Source organism: Stegostoma tigrinum, unplaced genomic scaffold (assembly GCF_030684315.1).
Source record: "Stegostoma tigrinum isolate sSteTig4 unplaced genomic scaffold, sSteTig4.hap1 scaffold_73, whole genome shotgun sequence".
Classification (NCBI taxonomy): Eukaryota; Metazoa; Chordata; class Chondrichthyes; order Orectolobiformes; family Stegostomatidae; genus Stegostoma; species Stegostoma tigrinum.
Window position 1 is genome coordinate 285,778 of NW_026728674.1, and position 21,682 is coordinate 307,459.

The following is a 21,682-nucleotide window of genomic DNA, read 5'->3' on the forward strand; positions in this document are numbered from 1 at the left end:
AGTGCTTATCTCACTGAAATAAGCAATTCAGTGGAACCAGCATCAAAAGTTGAGTCGTTTGGTGAGGTTGGGATTTTGGCATTCTGAAGTGCTTATCTCACTGAAATAAGCACTTCAGTGAACCCAGCATCGAAATTTGAGTGTTTTGGTGATGTTGAGATTTTGGTCTTCTGAAGTGCTTATCTCACTGAAATAAGCACTTCAGTGAACCCAGCATTGAAAGTTGAGTGGTTTGTTGAAGTTTAGATTTTGGTCTTCTGAAGTGCTTATCTCACTGAAATAAGCACTTCAGTGAACCCAGCATTGAAAGTTGGGTGGTTTGGTGAAGTTTAGATTTTGTTCTTCTGAAGTGCTTATCTCACTGAAATAAGCACTTCAGTGAACCCAGCATTGAAAGTTGGGTGGTTTGGTGAAGTTGAGATTTTGGTCTTCTGAAGTGCTTATCTCACAGAAATACGCACTTCAGTGAACCCAGCATCGAAATTTGAGTGGTTTGGTGATGTTGAGATTTTGGTCTTCTGAAGTGCTTATCTCACTGAAATAAGCACTTCAGTGAACCCAGCATCGAAAGTTGAGTGGTTTTGAGATGTTGAGATTTTGTTCTTCTGAAGTGCTTATCTGACTGAAAGAAGCATTTCAGTGATCCCAGCATTGAAAGTTGGGTGGTTTGGTGAAGTTTAGATTTTGGTCTTCTGAAGTGCTTATCTCACTGAAATAAGCACTTCAGTGATCCCAGCATCGAAAGTTGAGTGGTTTGGTGAAGTTAAGATTTTAGTCTTCTGAAGTGCTTATCTCACTGAAATAAGCATTTGTGTAAATCCTGGATCGAAAGTTGGGTGGTTTGGTGAAGTTGAGATTTTGGCCTTCTGATGTGCTTATCTGACTTAAAGAAGCATTTCTGTGAAATCAGTATCAGAAGTTGAGTCATTTAGTGATGTTTAGATTTTGGCCTTCTGAAGTGCTTATCTCACTGAAATAAGCAATTCAGTGGAACCAGCATCAAAAGTTGAGTCGTTTGGTGAGGTTGGGATTTTGGCATTCTGAAGTGCTTATCTCACTGAAATAAGCACTTCAGTGAACCCAGCATCGAAATTTGAGTGGTTTGGTGATGTTGAGATTTTGGTCTTCTGAAGTGCTTATCTCACTGAAATAAGCACTTCAGTGAACCCAGCATCGAAAGTTGAGTGGTTTTGAGATGTTGAGATTTTGTTCTTCTGAAGTGCTTATCTCACTGAAATAAGCACTTCAGTGATCCCAGCATCGAAAGTTGAGTGGTTTGGTGAAGTTAAGATTTTAGTCTTCTGAAGTGCTTATCAAACTGAAATAAGCATTTGTGTAAATCCTGGTTCGAAAGTTGGGTGGTTTGGTGAAGTTGAGATTTTGGTCTTCTGATGTGCTTATCTGACTGAAAGAAGCATTTCAGTCAAATCAGCATCAAAAGTTGAGTCGATTAGTCATGTTTAGATTTTGGCCTTCTGAAGTGCTTATCTCACTGAAATAAGCAATTCAGTGGAACCAGCATCAAAAGTTGAGTCGTTTGGTGAGGTTGGGATTTTGGCGAAGTGAAGTGCTTATCTCAATGAAATAAGCACTTCATTGAACCCAGCATCGAAATTTGAGTGGTTTTGTGAAGTTGAGATTTTGGCCTTCTGAATTGCTTATCTGACTGAAAGAAGCATTTCAGTGAAACCAGTATCAAAAGTTGAGTCGTTTGGTGAGGTTGGGATTTTGGCATTCTGAAGTGCATATCTCACTGAAATAAGCACTGCAGTGAGCCCAGCATCGAAAGTTGAGTGGTTTTCTGAAGTTGAGTTTTTGCTCTTCTGAAGTGCTTAACTCACTGAAATAATCACTTCATGAATCCCAGCATCGAAAGTTGAGTGGTTTGGTGAAGTTTAGATTTTTGTCTTCTGAAGTGCTTATCTCACTGAAATTAGCCTTTGGGTTTATCCTGGATCGAAAGTTGGGTGGTTTGGTGAATTTGAGATTTTGGTCTTCTGAAGTGCTTATCTCACTGAAATAAGCACTTCAGTGAACCCAGCATCGAAAGTTGAGTGGTTTTGAGATGTTGAGATTTTGTTCTTCTGAAGTGCTTATCTCACTGAAAGAAGCATTTCAGTGAACCCAGCATTGAAAGTTGGGTGGTTTGGTGAAGTTTAGATTTTGGTCTTCTGAAGTGCTTATCTCACTGAAATAGGCACTTCAGTGATCCCAGCATCGAAAGTTGAGTGGTTTGGTGAAGTTAAGATTTTAGTCTTCTGAAGTGCTTATCTCACTGAAATAAGCATTTGTGTAAATCCTGGACCGAAAGTTGAGTGGTTTGGTGAAGTTGAGATTTTGGCCTTCTGATGTGCTTATCTGACTGAAAGAAGCATTTCAGTGAAATCAGTATCAAAAGTTGAGTCGTTTAGTGATGTTTAGATTTTGGCCTTCTGAAGTGCTAATCTCACTGAAATAAGCAATTCAGTGGAACCAGCATCAAAAGTTGAGTCGTTTGGTGAGGTTGGGATTTTGGCGAAGTGAAGTGCTTATCTCACTGAAATAAGCACTTCAGTGAACACAGCATCGAAATTTGAGTGGTTTTGAGATGTTTAGATTTTGTTCTTCTGAAGTGCTTATCTCACTGAAATAAGCACTTCAGTGAACCCAGCATTGAAAGTTGGGTGGTTTGGTGAAGTTGAGATTTTGGTCTTCTGAAGTGCTTATCTCACTGAAATAAGCACTTCAGTGAAACCAGCATCGAAATTTGAGTGGTTTGGTGATGTTGAGATTTTGGTCTTCTGAAGTGCTTATCTCACTGAAATAAGCACTTCAGTGAACCCAGCATCGAAAGTTGAGTGGTTTTGAGATGTTGAGATTTTGTTCTTCTGAAGTGCTTATCTGACTGAAAGAAGCATTTCAGTGAACCCAGCATTGAAAGTTGGGTGGTTTGGTGAAGTTTAGATTTTGGTCTTCTGAAGTGCTTATCTCACTGAAATAGGCACTTCAGTGATCCCAGCATCGAAAGTTGAGTGGTTTGGTGAAGTTAAGATTTTAGTCTTCTGAAGTGCTTATCTCACTGAAATAAGCATTTGTGAAAATCCTGGATCGAAAGTTGGGTGGTTTGGTGAAGTTGAGATTTTGGCCTTCTGATGTGCTTATCTGACTGAAAGAAGCATTTCAGTGAAATCAGTATCAAAAGTTGAGTCGTTTAGTGATGTTTAGATTTTGGCCTTCTGATGTGCTAATCTCACTGAAATAAGCAATTCAGTGGAACCAGCATCAAAAGTTGAGTCGTTTGTTGAGGTTGGGATTTTGGCGAAGTGAAGTGCTTATCTCACTGAAATAAGCACTTCAGTGAATCCAGCATTGAAAGTTTGGTGGTTTGGTGAAGTTTAGATTTTGGTCTTCTGAAGTGCTTATCTCACTGAAATAAGCACTTCAGTGAACCCAGCATCGAAAGTTGAGTGGTTTTGAGATGTTTAGATTTTGATCTTCTGAAGTGCTTATCTCACTGCAATAAGCACTTCAGTGAACCCAGCATTGAAAGTTGGGTGGTTTAGTGAAGTTTAGATTTTGGTCTTCTGAAGTGCTTATCTCACTGAAATAAGCATTTGGGTAAATCCAGTATCGAAAGTTGGCTGGTTTTGTGAAGTTGAGATTTTGGCCTTCTGAAGTGCTTATCTGACTGAAATAAGCACTTCAGTGAACACAGCATCGAAAGTTGAGTGGTTTTGAGATGTTTAGATTTTGATCTTCTGAAGTGCTTATCTCACTGAAATTAGCACTTCAGTGAACCCAGCATTGAAAGTTGGGTGGTTTGGTGAAGTTTAGATTTTGGGGAAGTGAAGTGCTTATCTCAAAAAAATAAGCACTTCAGTGAACACAGCATCGAAAGTTGAGTGGTTTTGAGATGTTTAGATTTTGATCTTCTGAAGTGCTTATCTCACTGCAATAAGCACTTCAGTGAACCCAGCATTGAAAGTTGGGTGGTTTGGTGAAGTTTAGATTTTGGTCTTCTGAAGTGCTTATCTCACTGAAATAAGCATTTGGGTAAATCCAGTATCGAAAGTTGGCTGGTTTTGTGAAGTGGAGATTTTGGCCTTCTGAAGTGCTTATCTGACTGAAAGAAGCATTTCAGTGAAACCAGTATCAAAAGTTGAGTCGTTTGGTGAGGTTGGGATTTTGGCATTCTGAAGTGCTTATCTCACTGAAATAAGCACTGCAGTGAGCCCAGCATCGAAAGTTGAGTGATTTTGTGAAGTTGAGTTTTTGCTCTTCTGAAGTGCTTATCTCACTGAAATAAGCACTTCAGTGATCCCAGCATCGAACGTTGAGTAGTTTGGTGAAGTTTAGATTTTTGTCTTCTGATGTGCTTATCACACTGAAATTAGCCTTTGGGTATATCCTGGATCGAAAGTTGTGTGGTTTGGTGAATTGGAGATTTTGGCCTTCTGATGTGAATATCTGACTGAAAGAAGCATTTCAGTGAAATCAGCATCAAAAGTTGAGTCGTTTAGTGAAGTTTAGATTTTGGCCTTCTGAAGTGCTTATCTCACTGACATAAGCAATTCAGTGCAACCAGCATCAAAAGTTCAGTCGCTTGGTGAGGATGGGATTTTGTTCTTCTGAAGTACTTATCTCACTGAAATAAGCACTTCAGTGAACCCAGCATTGAAAGTTGGGTGGTTTGGTGAGGTTGGGATTTTGGCGAAGTGAAGTGCTTATCTCAAAAAAATAAGCACTTCAGTGAACCCAGCATCGAAATTTGAGTGGTTTTGTGATGTTGAGATTTTGGTCTTCTGAAGTGCTTATCTCACTGAAATAAGCACTTCAGTGAACCCAGCATTGAAAGTTGGGTGGTTTGGTGAAGTTTAGATTTTGGTCTTCTGAAGTGCTTATCTCACTGAAATAAGCACTTCAGTGAACACAGCATCGAAAGTTGAGTGGTTTTGAGATGTTTAGATTTTGATCTTCTGAAGTGCTTATCTCACTGAAATTAGCACTTCAGTGAACCCAGCATTGAAAGTTGGGTGTTTTGGTGAAGTTTAGATTTTGGTCTTCTGAAGTGCTTATCTCACTGAAATAAGCATTTGGGTAAATCCAGTATCGAAAGTTGGCTGGTTTTGTGAAGTTGAGATTTTGGCCTTCTGAATTGCTTATCTGACTGAAAGAAGCATTTCAGTGAAACCAGTATCAAAAGTTGAGTCGTTTGGTGATGTTGGGATTTTGGCATTCTGAAGTGCTTATCTCACTGAAATAAGCACTGCAGTGAGCCCAGCATCGAAATTTGTGTGGTTTTGTGAAGTTGAGTTTTTGCTCTTCTGAAGTGCTTGACTCACTGAAATAATCACTTCATGAATCCCAGCATCGAAAGTTGAGTGGTTTGGTGAAGTTTAGATTTTTGTCTTCTGAAGTGCTTATCTCACGGAAATTAGCCTTTGAGTTTATCCTGGATCGAAAGTTGGGTGGTTTGGTGAATTTGAGATTTTGGTCTTCTGAAGTGCTTATCTCACTGAAATAAGCACTTCAGTGAACCCAGCATCGAAATTTGAGTGGTTTGGTGATGTTGAGATTTTGGTCTTCTGAAGTGCTTATCTCACTGAAATAAGCACTTCAGTGAACCCAGCATCGAAAGTTGAGTGGTTTTGAGATGTTGAGATTTTGTTCTTCTGAAGTGCTTATCTCACTGAAAGAAGCATTTCAGTGAACCCAGCATTGAAAGTTGGGTGGTTTGGTGAAGTTTAGATTTTGGTCTTCTGAAGTGCTTATCTCACTGAAATAGGCACTTCAGTGATCCCAGCATCGAAAGTTGAGTGGTTTGGTGAAGTTAAGATTTTAGTCTTCTGAAGTGCTTATCTCACTGAAATAAGCATTTGTGTAAATCCTGGATCGAAAGTTGGGTGGTTTGGTGAAGTTGAGATTTTGGCCTTCTGATGTGCTTATCTGACTGAAAGAAGCATTTCAGTGAAATCAGTATCAAAAGTTGAGTCGTTTAGTGATGTTTAGATTTTGGCCTTCTGATGTGCTAATCTCACTGAAATAAGCAATTCAGTTGAACCAGCATCAAAAGTTGAGTCGTTTGTTGAGGTTGGGATTTTGGCGAAGTGAAGTGCTCATCTCACTGAAATAAGCACTTCAGTGAACCCAGCATTGAAAGTTGGGTGGTTTGGTGAAGTTTAGATTTTGGTCTTCTGAAGTGCTTATCTCACTGAAATAAGCACTTCAGTGAACCCAGCATCGAAAGTTGAGTGGTTTTGAGATGTTTAGATTTTGATCTTCTGAAGTGCTTATCTCACTGCAATAAGCACTTCAGTGAACCCAGCATTGAAAGTTGGGTGGTTTAGTGAAGTTTAGATTTTGGTCTTCTGAAGTGCTTATCTCACTGAAATAAGCATTTGGGTAAATCCAGTATCGAAAGTTGGCTGGTTTTGTGAAGTTGAGATTTTGGCCTTCTGAAGTGCTTATCTGACTGAAATAAGCACTTCAATGAACACAGCATCGAAAGTTGAGTGGTTTTGAGATGTTTAGATTTTGATCTTCTGAAGTGCTTATCTCACTGAAATTAGCACTTCAGTGAACCCAGCATTGAAAGTTGGGTGTTTTGGTGAAGTTTAGATTTTGGTCTTCTGAAGTGCTTATCTCACTGAAATAAGCATTTGGGTAAATCCAGTATCGAAAGTTGGCTGGTTTTGTGAAGTTGAGATTTTGGCCTTCTGAATTGCTTATCTGACTGAAAGAAGCATTTCAGTGAAACCAGTATCAAAAGTTGAGTCGTTTGGTGAGGTTGGGATTTTGGCATTCTGAAGTGCTTATCTCACTGAAATAAGCACTGCAGTGAGCCCAGCATGGAAATTTGTGTGGTTTTGTGAAGTTGAGTTTTTGCTCTTCTGAAGTGCTTGACTCACTGAAATAATCACTTCATGAATCCCAGCATCGAAAGTTGAGTGGTTTGGTGAAGTTTAGATTTTTGTCTTCTGAAGTGCTTATCTCACGGAAATTAGCCTTTGAGTTTATCCTGGATCGAAAGTTGGGTGGTTTGGTGAATTTGAGATTTTGGTCTTCTGAAGTGCTTATCTCACTGAAATAAGCACTTCAGTGAACCCAGCATCGAAATTTGAGTGGTTTGGTGATGTTGAGATTTTGGTCTTCTGAAGTGCTTATCTCACTGAAATAAGCACTTCAGTGAACCCAGCATCGAAAGTTGAGTGGTTTTGAGATGTTGAGATTTTGTTCTTCTGAAGTGCTTATCTGACTGAAAGAAGCATTTCAGTGAACCCAGCATTGAAAGTTGGGTGGTTTGGTGAAGTTTAGATTTTGGTCTTCTGAAGTGCTTATCTCACTGAAATAGGCACTTCAGTGATCCCAGCATCGAAAGTTGAGTGGTTTGGTGAAGTTAAGATTTTAGTCTTCTGAAGTGCTTATCTCACTGAAATAAGCATTTGTGTAAATCCTGGATCGAAAGTTGGGTGGTTTGGTGAAGTTGAGATTTTGGCCTTCTGATGTGCTTATCTGACTGAAAGAAGCATTTCAGTGAAATCAGTATCAAAAGTTGAGTCGTTTGGTGATGTTTAGATTTTGGCCTTCTGATGTGCTAATCTCACTGAAATAAGCAATTCAGTGGAACCAGCATCAAAAGTTGAGTCGTTTGTTGAGGTTGGGATTTTGGCGAAGTGAAGTGCTTATCTCACTGAAATAAGCTCTTCAGTGAACCCAGCATTGAAAGTTGGGTGGTTTGGTGAAGTTTAGATTTTGGTCTTCTGAAGTGCTTATCTCACTGAAATAAGCACTTCAGTGAACCCAGCATCGAAAGTTGAGTGGTTTTGAGATGTTTAGATTTTGATCTTCTGAAGTGCTTATCTCACTGCAATAAGCACTTCAGTGAACCCAGCATTGAAAGTTGGGTGGTTTAGTGAAGTTTAGATTTTGGTCTTCTGAAGTGCTTATCTCACTGAAATAAGCATTTGGGTAAATCCAGTATCGAAAGTTGGCTGGTTTTGTGAAGTTGAGATTTTGGCCTTCTGAAGTGCTTATCTGACTGAAATAAGCACTTCAGTGAACACAGCATCGAAAGTTGAGTGGTTTTGAGATGTTTAGATTTTGATCTTCTGAAGTGCTTATCTCACTGAAATTAGCACTTCAGTGAACCCAGCATTGAAAGTTGGGTATTTTGGTGAAGTTTAGATTTTGGTCTTCTGAAGTGCTTATCTCACTGAAATAAGCATTTGGGTAAATCCAGTATCGAAAGTTGGCTGGTTTTGTGAAGTTGAGATTTTGGCCTTCTGAATTGCTTATCTGACTGAAAGAAGCATTTCAGTGAAACCAGTATCAAAAGTTGAGTCGTTTGGTGAGGTTGGGATTTTGGCATTCTGAAGTGCTTATCTCACTGAAATTAGCACTTCAGTGAGCCCAGCATCGAAAGTTGAGTGGTTTTGTGAAGTTGAGTTTTTGCACTTCTGAAGTGCTTAACTCACTGAAATAATCACTTCATGAATCCCAGCATCCAAAGTTGAGTGGTTTGGTGAAGTTTAGATTTTTGTCTTCTGAAGTGCTTATCTCACTGAAATTAGCCTTTGGATTTATCCTGGATCGAAAGTTGGGTGGTTTGGTGAATTTGAGATTTTGGTCTTCTGAAGTGCTTATCTCACTGAAATAGGCACTTCAGTGATCCCAGCATCGAAAGTTGAGTGGTTTGGAGAAGTAAAGATTTTAGTCTTCTGAAGTGCTTATCTCAATGAAATAAGCATTTGTGTAAATCCTGGATCGAAAGTTGGGTGGTTTGGTGAAGTTGAGATTTTGGCCTTCTGATGTGCTTATCTGACTGAAAGAAGCATTTCAGTGAAATCAGTATCATAAGTTGAGTCGTTTAGTGATGTTTAGATTTTGGCCTTCTGAAGTGCTAATCTCACTGAAATAAGCAATTCAGTGGAACCAGCATGAAAAGTTGAGTCGTTTGGTGAGGTTGGGATTTTGGCGAAGTGAAGTGCTTATCTCACTGAAATAAGCACTTCAGTGAACACAGCATCGAAATTTGAGTGGTTTTGAGATGTTTAGATTTTGGTCTTCTGAAGTGCTTATCTCACTGAAATAAGCACTTCAGTGAACCCAGCATTGAAAGTTGAGTGGTTTGGTGAAGTTTAGATTTTGGTCTTCTGAAGTGCTTATCTCACTGAAATAAGCACTTCAGTGAACCCAGCATTGAAAGTTGGGTGGTTTGGTGAAGTTTAGATTTTGTTCTTCTGAAGTGCTTATCTCACTGAAATAAGCACTTCAGTGAACCCAGCATTGAAAGTTGGGTGGCTTGGTGAAGTTTAGATTTTGGTCTTCTGAAGTGCTAATCTCACTGAAATAAGCACTTCAGTGAACACAGCATCGAAAGTTGAGTGGTTTTGAGATGTTTAGATTTTGATCTTCTGAAGTGCTTATCTCACTGCAATAAGCACTTCAGTGAACCCAGCATTGAAAGTTGGGTGGTTTGGTGAAGTTTAGATTTTGGTCTTCTGAAGTGCTTAACTCACTGAAATAAGCATTTGGGTAAATCCAGTATCGAAAGTTGGCTGGTTTTGTGAAGTGGAGATTTTGGCCTTCTGAAGTGCTTATCTGACTGAAAGAAGCATTTCAGTGAAACCAGTATCAAAAGTTGAGTCGTTTGGTGAGGTTGGGATTTTGGCATTCTGAAGTGCTTATCTCACTGAAATAAGCACTGCAGTGAGCCCAGCATCGAAAGTTGAGTGATTTTGTGAAGTTGAGTTTTTGCTCTTCTGAAGTGCTTATCTCACTGAAATAAGCACTTCAGTGATCCCAGCATCGAAAGTTGAGTAGTTTGGTGAAGTTTAGATTTTTGTCTTCTGATGTGCTTATCACACTGAAATTAGCCTTTGGGTATATCCTGGATCGAAAGTTGTGTGGTTTGGTGAATTGGAGATTTTGGCCTTCTGATGTGAATATCTGACTGAAAGAAGCATTTCAGTGAAATCAGCATCAAAAGTTGAGTCGTTTAGTGAAGTTGAGATTTTGGCCTTCTGAAGTGCTTATCTCACTGACATAAGCAATTCAGTGCAACCAGCATCAAAAGTTCAGTCGCTTGGTGAGGTTGGAATTTGTTCTTCTGAAGTACTTATCTCACTGAAATAAGCACTTCAGTGAACCCAGCATTGAAAGTTGGGTGGTTTGGTGAAGTTGAGATTTTGGTCTTCTGAAGTGCTTATCTCACTGAAATACGCACTTCAGTGAACCCAGCATCGAAATTTGAGTGGTTTGGTGATGTTGAGATTTTGTTCTTCTGAAGTGCTTATCTCACTGAAATAAGCACTTCAGTGAACCCAGCATCGAAAGTTGAGTGGTTTTGAGATGTTGAGATTTTGTTCTTCTGAAGTGCTTATCTCACTGAAAGAAGCATTTCAGTGATCCCAGCATTGAAAGTTGGGTGGTTTGGTGAAGTTTAGATTTTGGTCTTCTGAAGTGCTTATCTCACTGAAATAAGCACTTCAGTGATCCCAGCATCGAAAGTTGAGTGGTTTGGTGAAGTTAAGATTTTAGTCTTCTGAAGTGCTTATCTCACTGAAATAAGCATTTGTGTAAATCCTGGATCGAAAGTTGGGTGGTTTGGTGAAGTTGAGATTTTGGCCTTCTGATGTGCTTATCTGACTTAAAGAAGCATTTCTGTGAAATCAGTATCAGAAGTTGAGTCATTTAGTGATGTTTAGATTTTGGCCTTCTGAAGTGCTTATCTCACTGAAATAAGCAATTCAGTGGAACCAGCATCAAAAGTTGAGTCGTTTGGTGAGGTTGGGATTTTGGCATTCTGAAGTGCTTATCTCACTGAAATAAGCACTTCAGTGAACCCAGCATCGAAATTTGAGTGTTTTGGTGATGTTGAGATTTTGGTCTTCTGAAGTGCTTATCTCACTGAAATAAGCACTTCAGTGAACCCAGCATTGAAAGTTGAGTGGTTTGTTGAAGTTTAGATTTTGGTCTTCTGAAGTGCTTATCTCACTGAAATAAGCACTTCAGTGAACCCAGCATTGAAAGTTGGGTGGTTTGGTGAAGTTTAGATTTTGTTCTTCTGAAGTGCTTATCTCACTGAAATAAGCACTTCTGTGAACCCAGCATTGAAAGTTGGGTGGTTTGGTGAAGTTGAGATTTTGGTCTTCTGAAGTGCTTATCTCACAGAAATACGCACTTCAGTGAACCCAGCATCGAAATTTGAGTGGTTTGGTGATGTTGAGATTTTGGTCTTCTGAAGTGCTTATCTCACTGAAATAAGCACTTCAGTGAACCCAGCATCGAAAGTTGAGTGGTTTTGAGATGTTGAGATTTTGTTCTTCTGAAGTGCTTATCTGACTGAAAGAAGCATTTCAGTGATCCCAGCATTGAAAGTTGGGTGGTTTGGTGAAGTTTAGATTTTGGTCTTCTGAAGTGCTTATCTCACTGAAATAAGCACTTCAGTGATCCCAGCATCGAAAGTTGAGTGGTTTGGTGAAGTTAAGATTTTAGTCTTCTGAAGTGCTTATCTCACTGAAATAAGCATTTGTGTAAATCCTGGATCGAAAGTTGGGTGGTTTGGTGAAGTTGAGATTTTGGCCTTCTGATGTGCTTATCTGACTTAAAGAAGCATTTCTGTGAAATCAGTATCAGAAGTTGAGTCATTTAGTGATGTTTAGATTTTGGCCTTCTGAAGTGCTTATCTCACTGAAATAAGCAATTCAGTGGAACCAGCATCAAAAGTTGAGTCGTTTGGTGAGGTTGGGATTTTGGCATTCTGAAGTGCTTATCTCACTGAAATAAGCACTTCAGTGAACCCAGCATCGAAATTTGAGTGGTTTGGTGATGTTGAGATTTTGGTCTTCTGAAGTGCTTATCTCACTGAAATAAGCACTTCAGTGAACCCAGCATCGAAAGTTGAGTGGTTTTGAGATGTTGAGATTTTGTTCTTCTGAAGTGCTTATCTCACTGAAATAAGCACTTCAGTGATCCCAGCATCGAAAGTTGAGTGGTTTGGTGAAGTTAAGATTTTAGTCTTCTGAAGTGCTTATCAAACTGAAATAAGCATTTGTGTAAATCCTGGTTCGAAAGTTGGGTGGTTTGGTGAAGTTGAGATTTTGGTCTTCTGATGTGCTTATCTGACTGAAAGAAGCATTTCAGTCAAATCAGCATCAAAAGTTGAGTCGATTAGTCATGTTTAGATTTTGGCCTTCTGAAGTGCTTATCTCACTGAAATAAGCAATTCAGTGGAACCAGCATCAAAAGTTGAGTCGTTTGGTGAGGTTGGGATTTTGGCGAAGTGAAGTGCTTATCTCAATGAAATAAGCACTTCATTGAACCCAGCATCGAAATTTGAGTGGTTTTGTGATTTTGAGATTTTGGTCTTCTGAAGTGCTTATCTCACTGAAATAAGCACTTCAGTGAACCCAGCATTGAAAGTTGGGTGGTTTGGTGAAGTTTAGATTTTGGTCTTCTGAAGTGCTTATCTCACTGAAATAAGCACTTCAGTGAACCCAGCATTGAAAGTTGGGTGGTTTGGTGAAGTTTAGATTTTGGTCTTCTGAAGTGCTTATCTCACTGAAATAAGCACTTCAGTGAACCCAGCATCGAAAGTTGAGTGGTTTTGAGATGTTTAGATTTTGATCTTCTGAAGTGCTTATCTCACTGAAATTAGCACTTCAGTGAACCCAGCATTGAAAGTTGGGTGTTTTGGTGAAGTTTAGATTTTGGTCTTCTGAAGTGCTTATCTCACTGCAATAAGCACTTCAGTGAACCCAGCATTGAAAGTTGGGTGGTTTGGTGAAGTTTAGATTTTGGTCTTCTGAAGTGCTTATCTCACTGAAATAAGCACTTCAGTGAACACAGCATCGAAAGTTGAGTGGTTTAGAGATGTTTAGATTTTGATCTTCTGAAGTGCTTATCTCACTGAAATTAGCACTTCAGTGAACCCAGCATTGAAAGTTGGGTGTTTTGGTGAAGTTTAGATTTTGGTCTTCTGAAGTGCTTATCTCACTGAAATAAGCATTTGGGTAAATCCAGTATCGAAAGTTGGCTGGTTTTGTGAAGTTGAGATTTTGGCCTTCTGAATTGCTTATCTGACTGAAAGAAGCATTTCAGTGAAACCAGTATCAAAAGTTGAGTCGTTTGGTGAGGTTGGGATTTTGGCATTCTGAAGTGCATATCTCACTGAAATAAGCACTGCAGTGAGCCCAGCATCGAAAGTTGAGTGGTTTTCTGAAGTTGAGTTTTTGCTCTTCTGAAGTGCTTAACTCACTGAAATAATCACTTCATGAATCCCAGCATCGAAAGTTGAGTGGTTTGGTGAAGTTTAGATTTTTGTCTTCTGAAGTGCTTATCTCACTGAAATTAGCCTTTGGGTTTATCCTGGATCGAAAGTTGGGTGGTTTGGTGAATTTGAGATTTTGGTCTTCTGAAGTGCTTATCTCACTGAAATAAGCACTTCAGTGAACCCAGCATCGAAAGTTGAGTGGTTTTGAGATGTTGAGATTTTGTTCTTCTGAAGTGCTTATCTCACTGAAAGAAGCATTTCAGTGAACCCAGCATTGAAAGTTGGGTGGTTTGGTGAAGTTTAGATTTTGGTCTTCTGAAGTGCTTATCTCACTGAAATAGGCACTTCAGTGATCCCAGCATCGAAAGTTGAGTGGTTTGGTGAAGTTAAGATTTTAGTCTTCTGAAGTGCTTATCTCACTGAAATAAGCATTTGTGTAAATCCTGGATCGAAAGTTGAGTGGTTTGGTGAAGTTGAGATTTTGGCCTTCTGATGTGCTTATCTGACTGAAAGAAGCATTTCAGTGAAATCAGTATCAAAAGTTGAGTCGTTTAGTGATGTTTAGATTTTGGCCTTCTGAAGTGCTAATCTCACTGAAATAAGCAATTCAGTGGAACCAGCATCAAAAGTTGAGTCGTTTGGTGAGGTTGGGATTTTGGCGAAGTGAAGTGCTTATCTCACTGAAATAAGCACTTCAGTGAACACAGCATCGAAATTTGAGTGGTTTTGAGATGTTTAGATTTTGTTCTTCTGAAGTGCTTATCTCACTGAAATAAGCACTTCAGTGAACCCAGCATTGAAAGTTGAGTGGTTTGGTGAAGTTTAGATTTTGGTCTTCTGAAGTGCTTATCTCACTGAAATAAGCACTTCAGTGAACCCAGCATTGAAAGTTGGGTGGTTTGGTGAAGTTTAGATTTTGTTCTTCTGAAGTGCTTATCTCACTGAAATAAGCACTTCAGTGAACCCAGCATTGAAAGTTGGGTGGTTTGGTGAAGTTTAGATTTTGGTCTTCTGAAGTGCTTATCTCACTGAAATAAGCACTTCAGTGAACACAGCATCGAAAGTTGAGTGGTTTTGAGATGTTGAGATTTTGTTCTTCTGAAGTGCTTATCTCACTGAAATAAGCACTTCAGTGAACCCAGCATCGAAAGTTGAGTGGTTTTGAGATGTTGAGATTTTGTTCTTCTGAAGTGCTGATCTGACTGAAAGAAGCATTTCAGTGATCCCAGCATTGAAAGTTGGGTGGTTTGGTGAAGTTTAGATTTTGGTCTACTGAAGTGCTTATCTCACTGAAATAAGCACTTCAGTGATCCCAGCATCGAAAGTTGAGTGGTTTGGTGAAGTTAAGATTTTAGTCTTCTGAAGTGCTTATCTCACTGAAATAAGCATTTGTGTAAATCCTGGATCGAAAGTTGGGTGGTTTGGTGAAGTTGAGATTTTAGCCTTCTGATGTGCTTATCTGACTTAAAGAAGCATTTCTGTGAAATCAGTATCAGAAGTTGAGTCATTTAGTGATGTTTAGATTTTGGCCTTCTGAAGTGCTTATCTCACCGAAATAAGCAATTCAGTGGAACCAGCATCAAAAGTTGAGTCGTTTGGTGAGGTTGGGATTTTGGCATTCTGAAGTGCTTATCTCACTGAAATCAGCACTTCAGTGAACCCAGCATCGAAAGTTGAGTGGTTTGGTGATGTTGAGATTTTGGTCTTCTGAAGTGCTTATCTCACTGAAATAAGCACTTCAGTGCACCCAGCATCGAAAGTTGAGTAGAGTTGAGATGTTGAGATTTTGTTCTTCTGAAGTGCTTATCTCACTGAAATAGGCACTTCAGTGATCCCAGCATCGAAAGTTGAGTGGTTTGGTGAAGTTAAGATTTTAGTCTTCTGAAGTGCTTATCTCACTGAAATAAGCATTTGTGTAAATCCTGGATCGAAAGTTGGGTGGTTTGGTGAAGTTGAGATTTTGGCCTTCTGATGTGCTTATCTGACTGAAAGAAGCATTTCAGTGAAATCAGTATCAAAAGTTGAGTCGTTTAGTGATGTTTAGATTTTGGCCTTCTGATGTGCTAATCTCACTGAAATAAGCAATTCAGTGGAACCAGCATCAAAAGTTGAGTCGTTTGTTGAGGTTGGGATTTTGGCGAAGTGAAGTGCTTATCTCACTGAAATAAGCACTTCAGTGAACCCAGCATTGAAAGTTGGGTGGTTTGGTGAAGAATAGATTTTGGTCTTCTGAAGTGCTTATCTCACTGCAATAAGCACTTCAGTGAACCCAGCATTGAAAGTTGGGTGGTTTAGTGAAGTTTAGATTTTGGTCTTCTGAAGTGCTTATCTCACTGAAATAAGCATTTGGGTAAATCCAGTATCGAAAGTTGGCTGGTTTTGTGAAGTTGAGATTTTGGCCTTCTGAAGTGCTTATCTGACTGAAATAAGCACTTCAGTGAACACAGCATCGAAATTTGAGTGGTTTTGTGATGTTGAGATTTTGGTCTTCTGAAGTGCTTATCTCACTGAAATAAGCACTTCAGTGAACCCAGCATTGAAAGTTGGGTGGTTTGGTGAAGTTTAGATTTTGGTCTTCTGAAGTGCTTATCTCACTGAAATAAGCACTTCAGTGAACACAGCATCGAAAGTTGAGTGGTTTTGAGATGTTTAGATTTTGATCTTCTGAAGTGCTTATCTCACTGAAATTAGCACTTCAGTGAACCCAGCATTGAAAGTTGGGTGTTTTGGTGAAGTTTAGATTTTGGTCTTCTGAAGTGCTTATCTCACTGAAATAAGCATTTGGGTAAATCCAGTATCGAAAGTTGGCTGGTTTTGTGAAGTTGAGATTTTGGCCTTCTGAATTGCTTATCTGACTGAAAGAAGCATTTCAGTGAAACCAGTATCAAAAGTTGAGTCGTTTGGTGATGTTGGGATTTTGGCATTCTGAAGTGCTTATCTCACTGAAATAAGCACTGCAGTGAGCCCAGCATCGAAATTTGTGTGGTTTTGTGAAGTTGAGTTTTTGCTCTTCTGAAGTGCTTGACTCACTGAAAAAATCACTTCATGAATCCCAGCATCGAAAGTTGAGTGGTTTGGTGAAGTTTAGATTTTTGTCTTCTGAAGTGCTTATCTCACGGAAATTAGCCTTTGAGTTTATCCTGGATCGAAAGTTGGGTGGTTTGGTGAATTTGAGATTTTTGGTCTTCTGAAGTGCTTATCTCACTGAAATAAGCACTTCAGTGAACCCAGCATCGAAATTTGAGTGGTTTGGTGATGTTGAGATTTTGGTCTTCTGAAGTGCTTATCTCACTGAAATAAGCATTTGTGTAAATCCTGGATCGAAAGTTGGGTGGTTTGGTGAAGTTGAGATTTTGGCCTTCTGATGTGCTTATCTGACTGAAAGAAGCATTTCAGTGAAATCAGTATCAAAAGTTGAGTCGTTTAGTGATGTTTAGATTTTGGCCTTCTGATGTGCTAATCTCACTGAAATAAGCAATTCAGTGGAACCAGCATCAAAAGTTGAGTCGTTTGTTGAGGTTGGGATTTTGGCGAAGTGAAGTGCTTATCTCACTGAAATAAGCACTTCAGTGAACCCAGCATTGAAAGTTGGGTGGTTTGGTGAAGTTTAGATTTTGGTCTTCTGAAGTGCTTATCTCACTGAAATAAGCACTTCAGTGAACCCAGCATCGAAAGTTGAGTGGTTTTGAGATGTTTAGATTTTGATCTTCTGAAGTGCTTATCTCACTGCAATAAGCACTTCAGTGAACCCAGTATTGAAAGTTGGGTGGTTTAGTGAAGTTTAGATTTTGGTCTTCTGAAGTGCTTATCTCACTGAAATAAGCATTTGGGTAAATCCAGTATCGAAAGTTGGCTGGTTTTGTGAAGTTGAGATTTTGGCCTTCTGAAGTGCTTATCTGACTGAAATAAGCACTTCTTTGAACACAGCATCGAAAGTTGAGTGGTTTTGAGATGTTTAGATTTTGATCTTCTGAAGTGCTTATCTCACTGAAATTAGCACTTCAGTGAACCCAGCATTGAAAGTTGGGTGTTTTGGTGAAGTTTAGATTTTGGTCTTCTGAAGTGCTTATCTCACTGAAATAAGCATTTGGGTAAATCCAGTATCGAAAGTTGGCTGGTTTTGTGAAGTTGAGATTTTGGCCTTCTGAATTGCTTATCTGACTGAAAGAAGCATTTCAGTGAAACCAGTATCAAAAGTTGAGTCGTTTGGTGAGGTTGGGATTTTGGCATTCTGAAGTGCTTATCTCACTGAAATAAGCACTGCAGTGAGCCCAGCATGGAAATTTGTGTGGTTTTGTGAAGTTGAGTTTTTGCTCTTCTGAAGTGCTTGACTCACTGAAATAATCACTTCATGATTCCCAGCATCGAAAGTTGAGTGGTTTGGTGAAGTTTAGATTTTTGTCTTCTGAAGTGCTTATCTCACGGAAATTAGCCTTTGAGTTTATCCTGGATCGAAAGTTGGGTGGTTTGGTGAATTTGAGATTTTGGTCTTCTGAAGTGCTTATCTCACTGAAATAAGCACTTCAGTGAACCCAGCATCGAAATTTGAGTGGTTTGGTGATGTTGAGATTTTGGTCTTCTGAAGTGCTTATCTCACTGAAATAAGCACTTCAGTGAACCCAGCATCGAAAGTTGAGTGGTTTGAGATGTTGAGATTTTGTTCTTCTGAAGTGCTTATCTGACTGAAAGAAGCATTTCAGTGAACCCAGCATTGAAAGTTGGGTGGTTTGGTGAAGTTTAGATTTTGGTCTTCTGAAGTGCTTATCTCACTGAAATAGGCACTTCAGTGATCCCAGCATCGAAAGTTGAGTGGTTTGGTGAAGTTAAGATTTTAGTCTTCTGAAGTGCTTATCTCACTGAAATAAGCATTTGTGTAAATCCTGGATCGAAAGTTGGGTGGTTTGGTGAAGTTGAGATTTTGGCCTTCTGATGTGCTTATCTGACTGAAAGAAGCATTTCAGTGAAATCAGTATCAAAAGTTGAGTCGTTTAGTGATGTTTAGATTTTGGCCTTCTGATGTGCTAATCTCACTGAAATAAGCAATTCAGTGGAACCAGCATCAAAAGTTGAGTCGTTTGTTGAGGTTGGGATTTTGGCGAAGTGAAGTGCTTATCTCACTGAAATAAGCACTTCAGTGAACCCAGCATTGAAAGTTGGGTGGTTTGGTGAAGTTTAGATTTTGGTCTTCTGAAGTGCTTATCTCACTGAAATAAGCACTTCAGTGAACCCAGCATCGAAAGTTGAGTGGTTTTGAGATGTTTAGATTTTGATCTTCTGAAGTGCTTATCTCACTGCAATAAGCACTTCAGTGAACCCAGCATTGAATGTTGGGTGGTTTAGTGAAGTTTAGATTTTGGTCTTCTGAAGTGCTTATCTCACTGAAATAAGCATTTGGGTAAATCCAGTATCGAAAGTTGGCTGGTTTTGTGAAGTTGAGATTTTGGCCTTCTGAAGTGCTTATCTCAATGAAATAAGCATTTGTGTAAATCCTGGATCGAAAGTTGGGTGGTTTGGTGAAGTTGAGATTTTGGCCTTCTGATGTGCTTATCTGACTGAAAGAAGCATTTCAGTGAAATCAGTATCAAAAGTTGAGTCGTTTAGTGATGTTTAGATTTTGGCCTTCTGAAGTGCTAATCTCACTGAAATAAGCAATTCAGTGGAACCAGCATGAAAAGTTGAGTCGTTTGGTGAGGTTGGGATTTTGGCGAAGTGAAGTGCTTATCTCACTGAAATAAGCACTTCAGTGAACACAGCATCGAAATTTGAGTGGTTTTGAGATGTTTAGATTTTGTTCTTCTGAAGTGCTTATCTCACTGAAATAAGCACTTCAGTGAACCCAGCATTGAAAGTTGAGTGGTTTGGTGAAGTTTAGATTTTGGTCTTCTGAAGTGCTTATCTCACTGAAATAAGCACTTCAGTGAACCCAGCATTGAAAGTTGGGTGGTTTGGTGAAGTTTAGATTTTGTTCTTCTGAAGTGCTTATCTCACTGAAATAAGCACTTCAGTGAACCCAGCATTGAAAGTTGGGTGGCTTGGTGAAGTTTAGATTTTGGTCTTCTGAAGTGCTTATCTCACTGAAATAAGCACTTCAGTGAACACAGCATCGAAAGTTGAGTGGTTTTGAGATGTTTAGATTTTGATCTTCTGAAGTGCTTATCTCACTGCAATAAGCACTTCAGTGAACCCAGCATTGAAAGTTGGGTGGTTTGGTGAAGTTTAGATTTTGGTCTTCTGAAGTGCTTAACTCACTGAAATAAGCATTTGGGTAAATCCAGTATCGAAAGTTGGCTGGTTTTGTGAAGTGGAGATTTTGGCCTTCTGAAGTGCTTATCTGACTGAAAGAAGCATTTCAGTGAAATCAGTATCAAAAGTTGAGTCGTTTAGTGATGTTTAGATTTTGGCCTTCTGATGTGCTAATCTCACTGAAATAAGCAATTCAGTGGAACCAGCATCAAAAGTTGAGTCGTTTGTTGAGGTTGGGATTTTGGCGAAGTGAAGTGCTTATCTCACTGAAATAAGCACTTCAGTGAACCCAGCATTGAAAGTTGGGTGGTTTGGTGAAGTTTAGATTTTGGTCTTCTGAAGTGCTTATCTCACTGAAATAAGCACTTCAGTGAACCCAGCATCGAAAGTTGAGTGGTTTTGAGATGTTTAGATTTTGATCTTCTGAAGTGCTTATCTCACTGCAATAAGCACTTCAGTGAACCCAGCATTGAAAGTTGGGTGGTTTAGTGAAGTTTTGATTTTGGTCTTCTGAAGTGCTTATCTCACTGAAATAAGCATTTGGGTAAATCCAGTATCGAAAGTTGGCTGGTTTTGTGAAGTTGAGATTTTGGCCTTCTGAAGTGCTTATCTGACTGAAATAAGCACTTCAGTGAACACAGCATCGAAAGTTGAGTGGTTTTGAGATGTTTAGATTTTGATCTTCTGAAGTGCTTATCTCACTGAAATTAGCACTTCAGTGAACCCAGCATTGAAAGTTGGGTGTTTTGGTGAAGTTTAGATTTTGGTCTTCTGAAGTGCTTATCTCACTGAAATAAGCACTTCAGTGAACACAGCATCGAAAGTTGAGTGGTTTTGAGATGTTTAGATTTTGATCTTCTGAAGTGCTTATCTCACTGCAATAAGCACTTCAGTGAACCCAGCATTGAAAGTTGGGTGGTTTGGTGAAGTTTAGATTTTGGTCTTCTGAAGTGCTTATCTCACTGAAATAAGCATTTGGGTAAATCCAGTATCGAAAGTTGGCTGGTTTTGTGAAGTGGAGATTTTGGCCTTCTGAAGTGCTTATCTGACTGAAAGAAGCATTTCAGTGAAACCAGTATCAAAAGTTGAGTCGTTTGGTGAGGTTGGGATTTTGGCATTCTGAAGTGCTTATCTCACTGAAATAAGCACTGCAGTGAGCCCAGCATCGAAAGTTGAGTGATTTTGTGAAGTTGAGTTTTTGCTCTTCTGAAGTGCTTATCTCACTGAAATAAGCACTTCAGTGATCCCAGCATCGAAAGTTGAGTAGTTTGGTGAAGTTTAGATTTTTGTCTTCTGATGTGCTTATCACACTGAAATTAGCCTTTGGGTATATCCTGGATCGAAAGTTGTGTGGTTTGGTGAATTGGAGATTTTGGCCTTCTGATGTGAATATCTGACTGAAAGAAGCATTTCAGTGAAATCAGCATCAAAAGTTGAGTCGTTTAGTGAAGTTTAGATTTTGGCCTTCTGAAGTGCTTATCTCACTGACATAAGCAATTCAGTGCAACCAGCATCAAAAGTTCAGTCGCTTGGTGAGGATGGGATTTTGTTCTTCTGAAGTACTTATCTCACTGAAATAAGCACTTCAGTGAACCCAGCATTGAAAGTTGGGTGGTTTGGTGAGGTTGGGATTTTGGCGAAGTGAAGTGCTTATCTCAAAAAAATAAGCACTTCAGTGAACCCAGCATCGAAATTTGAGTGGTTTTGTGTTGTTGAGATTTTGGTCTTCTGAAGTGCTTATCTCACTGAAATAAGCACTTCAGTGAACCCAGCATTGAAAGTTGGGTGGTTTGGTGAAGTTTAGATTTTGGTCTTCTGAAGTGCTTATCTCACTGAAATAAGCACTTCAGTGAACACAGCATCGAAAGTTGAGTGGTTTTGAGATGTTTAGATTTTGATCTTCTGAAGTGCTTATCTCACTGAAATTAGCACTTCAGTGAACCCAGCATTGAAAGTTGGGTGTTTTGGTGAAGTTTAGATTTTGGTCTTCTGAAGTGCTTATCTCACTGAAATAAGCATTTGGGTAAATCCAGTATCGAAAGTTGGCTGGTTTTGTGAAGTTGAGATTTTGGCCTTCTGAATTGCTTATCTGACTGAAAGAAGCATTTCAGTGAAACCAGTATCAAAAGTTGAGTCGTTTGGTGATGTTGGGATTTTGGCATTCTGAAGTGCTTATCTCACTGAAAT